This window comes from Eptatretus burgeri, chromosome 3 (assembly GCF_056783735.1).
Source record: "Eptatretus burgeri isolate ZD-2024b chromosome 3, Ebu_testis_v1, whole genome shotgun sequence".
Taxonomy (NCBI): domain Eukaryota; kingdom Metazoa; phylum Chordata; class Myxini; order Myxiniformes; family Myxinidae; genus Eptatretus; species Eptatretus burgeri.
Genome location: NC_140963.1, coordinates 74,677,482 through 74,683,177, shown reverse-complemented (window position 1 = coordinate 74,683,177; position 5,696 = coordinate 74,677,482). Strand labels below are relative to the sequence as shown.

At 42.0% G+C, this 5,696-nt stretch overlaps 1 protein-coding gene across 2 annotated transcripts in view; it reads left to right on the top strand.

The window, feature by feature from the left end:
* LOC147030196 (uncharacterized) overlaps positions 1–3,994 on the top strand; it is a 107,154-nt gene extending 103,160 nt beyond the window's left edge. Inside the window, exons 2-3 of one of the 2 annotated variants that reach the window (XM_085874003.1) lie at positions 2,348–2,429; positions 3,572–3,994. The gene's annotated coding sequence lies outside the window, so the exon portion shown is untranslated. Of the gene's footprint in view, positions 1–2,347 lie in introns of both variants that reach the window. The other variant, XM_085874002.1, reaches the window with a different exon arrangement.
* The last annotated feature ends 1,702 nt before the right edge of the window (positions 3,995–5,696 follow it).

Below are 5,696 nucleotides of genomic sequence, written 5' to 3'. Positions count from 1 at the left end.
CTCCAGAATCTCATTGTATATCATCAAGAGGAGGCAGGATCTCCCAGAGGTATGCACACTCACCTCTACGCTGTCTAGCCTGGGTTCAAATATCAACCCAGCTATAAACTTTCATCCGGGTGTTTTGAGCAGGGTGAGGCATCAATGTGCATGCCGTCCCTCTGGTGGAATGATAAACTGACTGTCCCACCTGCTCACATGGGTTGGTGGACATTAGAAATCTCACAAAGTCCTTCACAAAGAGTGGGTGAGTTATTGCTGGCACCCATCTGAAATAATTACAAATGCCTGTCACTTTCAGTTGATGTCACATCTAGCCAGCAATTTTATAAAGATTTTGGATAAAGACGTTCCCCAGCTCACCCCACAACAGGGTTGAAATAAGTTGGGGCCATTAAAGAAAAAGTAGTAGTCGTAGTAGTAGTAGTCGTCGTAGTAGTATAAATACTATTCATGGCAAATATGCTTTCTTACATTTCAGTTTTGTTGTTAAAACTTATGAAACACGACTGACTTGCTGACCTTTTAAATCGGGTGCTTGTTTGTTCAAAGTAGTATTTTTTTTTTCAACAGTCCGAGTATAACTAATATATTTTGAAGTTCAACACTGGACCTCTCAATGAGTTGATGAAGTAGGTTTTCATTTTTAAAGGGAGGTCTTGTTAAAAGTTCAGTTTCTATATTACAGATGTAATCATGGGGGAGATGTTGGTCTCCTTCCTCTTCTCCCCCCACACGAGTGTAACATAAACCTACACTTCCCCTCCCTCTCTTCCTCCCCAAGTATTCTCTTCCATCTCTCTATTATCCTCCACCCTTCTCTTCCTCTTCTCAAATATTTTTTTCCAAATTTACCTCCCCCATCACTCTCCCCTTTCCCTTCCATCGATGAAATTTCAATGGCCCTCAAGAAAAATGTTTTGCGAAATGTAAAATATATATATATATATATATATACATATATATATATATATAAACATATATATATATATATATATATATATATATATAAACATTCTCACCTGTTGGAAACATAGAAATGTGCTAATTATTTTATAACAAGATGCAATTTTACTGTTGCTGTAACTTCCAGAAATTATCTGGAAGTAATTATTGTCTAAAGTACAAATATAAACCCGTGATCTCTTTCTGTATGCTACATAGACTGTGCCTTCTTCTCTGGAAACATGTTGGCAGCCCTGCACCTCTGGAGTACCAGGTTCAAATCCCACCAATGCGTTTGTTCGCCTTGCAACCTCTGCCAGAATAAACGCCTGCCTACAAGGGCATGACAGCTCAGTGTAGCTATGGAAACCTTTGCTGGTTAACTTTGAATTTGAACCATGCTGTGCCTTCCAAATCGAAATAATAGCTCCTTGAAAATAATGAGTACTCCTGGATCTTTTCATGAAAACTTCCAGGTAATGATTGCAGCTGTTTGAGAAAGGCCAATACAGTACACCTGTCCGCATCGTAAGCACATTGACGTGACCTTTTTCACCGTTCCTAATCTCCTCGTTCACAGCTTCAATCGGTCACATCCCATATCATTCAGCTTCAATCGATTCGAGCCACAGAAGCATGGCAGGACGCTGCCACCACACAACCAGCGCCAGTCACAACCGAGTCCTTGCATCCTCAGCGTGCAACAGTCATGCACCTGCTCACCAATTACACAAGGACTTGCTGCTGAGGATGCTCAAACTAACCGTCACCCTCGTTCAAGAAATCATTCAAACTCTCATCCAATTATCAAAACGCTGACAAATCCTTGCAAAGTGAACTTGGTGGATTTTTTGATCCGATGGTCAGTCATAATAAATCCCTCAAAGTATAAAATTAATTAATTAATTGATTGAAGTGATAAGCTGGTTCAACAACCAACTGAACCTCTCAACCTCAATGTTACTGCCTGTGGATTCTGATTGAATGCAGACATCGTTAATGCATTTTCTGTACCTTAGATTGTGTTCCGCTGTATACACAGCCCCAAGTCGATTGTTCACAAACTCATTTTGATTGGTTCAAGCAGCAATGTAATAAACTAAGTTGCCCGTGGTTAAACCCTTCTGGCAAATGCTGGAGCCAAAGTGAACGACCAGTGCCCTTGAGAGTGTAAAGCTTGTTTTCTTATAAGATTCATGAGGTTTTCTCACAAAATCTAAAATAAATACAACAAGCAGATTGCTTTTAGACTACAAAATGAAAGATGTGCATTTGCTTTATTGTTATTGTTGTAAGAAGGACATTCACAGATGATATTCTTTGTGCATGATTTATAAACCCTGGGTGGCAATGCCCCTCTGGGGTTGAATAATTTTCCTTGATGTTTTTGTTCTATTTTCAGACTAATGAGGGGGTTTTGCAAGATGGAAAAACATAAGCAAAGCTTCTCCAATGACTGTTGCAACCAGCCAGCTTGTGCAGAGGTAGGCACCTCCTATTAAAATATCAGTGCTCATTTCCTCCACAGGTACGAATCCTTAAGCAACAGTGAATGTTGTTGGCATTGAGAGGCTTACTTAACATTAATACCACAAACACCAAAAATACTTTCTTCCAGGGCTTCAATCACGTGGTGCCCCACCATCTTGCTGATACTCTTGGTCTTTTCTACCCAACCTCACTCAATCCTGTTACTTGCAGGTTGATGAGTTTCCTTCCCTCCTCTATTTTTTTTTCTTCTGCTTGTTCGTTCCCTTGCTTATTGTATCCAGCTGTTCCATACAGCCAGTTCCTTGCCTCTTTACCCAATGTCACCTTGTTCTTTCATGAGCCTCGATCTTGTACAGAAATAAAATGAAACCTTCTGTACTTCATCCTTATTCTAGCTCTCCCAAGATCCTCAATGCACAGATGAAAATGTGCACTTCACACAATTACAAGGAATGTACCAAGTATATTTTAGTCGTAAAATTAAACTATGTTGCCCTTGGGCTCTTGTTATCCTCTTCAGTAAAACGTCTCGGTTGAGTTTTGACTTGTTTGTTTTCACAACTTTCTGAAAGTTGTTTCTTTCTCCAACTTTCTCCAAAAAAACAAGATTTTTTTTGAATGGAATATTTTTACTCTTCTCTATTCCTACCACCTTTTATTTGCTGTCAATGTCCTTATGAAATACATGATACCTTTTTGCAGTTTTATCGCACTGGAGCTCACGAGCAGGGCTAAACACACAAGTATACAACCTTCCCCACTAAACAAACGCACTAAACTCTGAATAGTGACATCAAAGAAAATGAACCGGTAGCAAGCCAATTAAATACGACAAAAGACAAAAAGCCTTTGTATTTTGTGTTTGAATGCCTCAAATATCACACATCATGATGGTCATTAATGTTGCGAGACTTGATCTTGTCATTTGACTTGGGAGGGCAAACAGCTGTCGATGAAGGGCATTTGCCTGTGTTATGGGGTAACTATGGATTGTTCCTTTGAAGTTGACCGCTGTGAAAGCTTTGTTCTTTTTGTGCCAAATACCTATCAATTGTGTGGTATTCATGCTTTATTAAGGTGAAACAATAAGTTTACTTCATCTAGAAACTGTAACAAGCACTTCCTTTGTCACCAGTGTGCTCGACACCAGTGTTACTACGTACATGGAAAAGCACCTGGGAGATCCTAACGAGAGTAAATTCCATGATGAACATACCTGGTGGAATACCTTGTTACCCGAGTCTCATTTTCCAGGACATTTATGTAAAATATGAGTGGTTTGGCGAGTAGAAATAACTTTTATAAAGGCACATGCGGCTACAATTTCAGATGGAATGCCAGTTTCCCCAGTTTACCTGCAAGCCTTGTTGAAAGTGTGTTTGAGATTGATCTGTTCACGCCACTGTTATCCGATAATATATGAATGACGTTCAGATACCTGACCCCAAAACAAACCTGCTCTATTGTATCTCATATCGTCGGTTCCTCGTGTCTGTTACCATGGGAACTGGTGATGGGAAATGTGACCATGTCATGGTTCTTATGTTTCTTTTCTCTCAACCTTTAGCCAAGGCTGTGAGCAATGTGACATTTCATTAAAGCCCTTCATAAATGCTGCATGTCACTTTAATTGTTTAATTCCTTGAACTACAGCACAAGGATTCCACAGTGAGCGATTTCGACTTAACAAATTATTTATTTCGACAGGATGGTGTTGAGATGGAGCACTTGCCTCTGAACCGCATAGCCTGGATTTGATTCCCGACCCGAGCATAAACTGTCAAGTTGGTGTTGCACAGACAGGATGTTGCATCACAAAGTTCCCTGTCCCTCAGATGGATATTAATCTGGGTGTCCCATCTGCTGACACTCGTCGTGAAGAGTAGATGGGATTTGAAGAAATCCCAAACAGCATCCTGGCGAGATAGTTCCGAAAAGAGTTGGACCAGTCCACATCCTACAAACAACCTCACAAGGTGTGATTAATTTGAGCCATTAAATAAGATGTTGAAGCAGTTATATAGTCATAGTTGTACTAGTGGCATATTATTTGTCACTAGCAGAGTACCGATGCGACAGGAGATCTTGTTCCAAGAATGCAACATGTTCTTCTGACGCATATCTTTATTTTGGTGGTGTATAGGCAACTGACAGCTCTAATTGGGCAAAAAAAAACCCCAGTTATGCGCATGAAGCAAAAACATACCTGCTGCTTATAATTCAAAACACCTCATTGCACTGAAAAATGTGGGGACAGGAATACTGTACTGTAAATGGGGAGACTTTTAACACCTGGAGGTGGTGCTACACGATACACATTTACATGGAGAGTTTGCATCTCCTCCCCCCCCATCCACCACCCCAAAAGACCACCCGCAAAGATTAAAAAACACCCCGATACATTAATTAATTGGGATCGTGCTGATCCAATGAAGCAAGTCTGGATGGAATTTTGCCAGAACTGGAGGAGGAGTAGTGTGACAAACAAACACACAAACACCGGTTAATTAATTATCATCATAAGGTCAGGTCAGGTGTGGGAGCATGCGCCAGAGCAGCGCGTCACTGTGTCCACTTTCCACTGGTACTCCAACGGCCTCTGTCTGGCCACCCCCCAGGCAGATGCCTGGCCCATCCCCATCTCCTTGAGATGCCGATCAACCTGCTGCAACCACGAGGCATGCGGTCGGCCCATTGGCCTCCTCCACTCACAAGACTCCCTCGCTGAGAGAATCTGGTGAGCAGGATCAGCATCAGGAAAACAAGCCACATGTCCACCCAGCTGCAGCTGATGCTCACGGACTATCCAGGAAACAAATCTCATTTGAGTGTCTCCCAGCAACTGCTCGTTGGACACAAACTCCGACCAGTGATAGCGAAGGATTCTCCGAAGAGACCTGGTACCAAAGGAATTCAGTCTCCGTCTCAGATCCCTAGTCAGAGTCAAAGTTTCACATCCACAGAGCAAGACTGGGAGCATCAAGGACCTGAAGAGTCAGACTTTCATCCTACCGCACAGGCACTGGCAGCACTACACACCATGATCCAATGAATCCATGACTCCCCAGGCCCGACCCAGACATCTGTTGACCTCTGACTCACAGCCAGCAGAGACATGAATATCACTGCCAAGGTACGTCAATCTCTCCACGACCTCAACATCATCACCACAAACAGGCACAGACAGGATAGCAGCATCCAAGATGTCACTGAAAGCCTGGATCTTAGTTTTCACCCAGGAAACCCGTAATCCCAGCGGC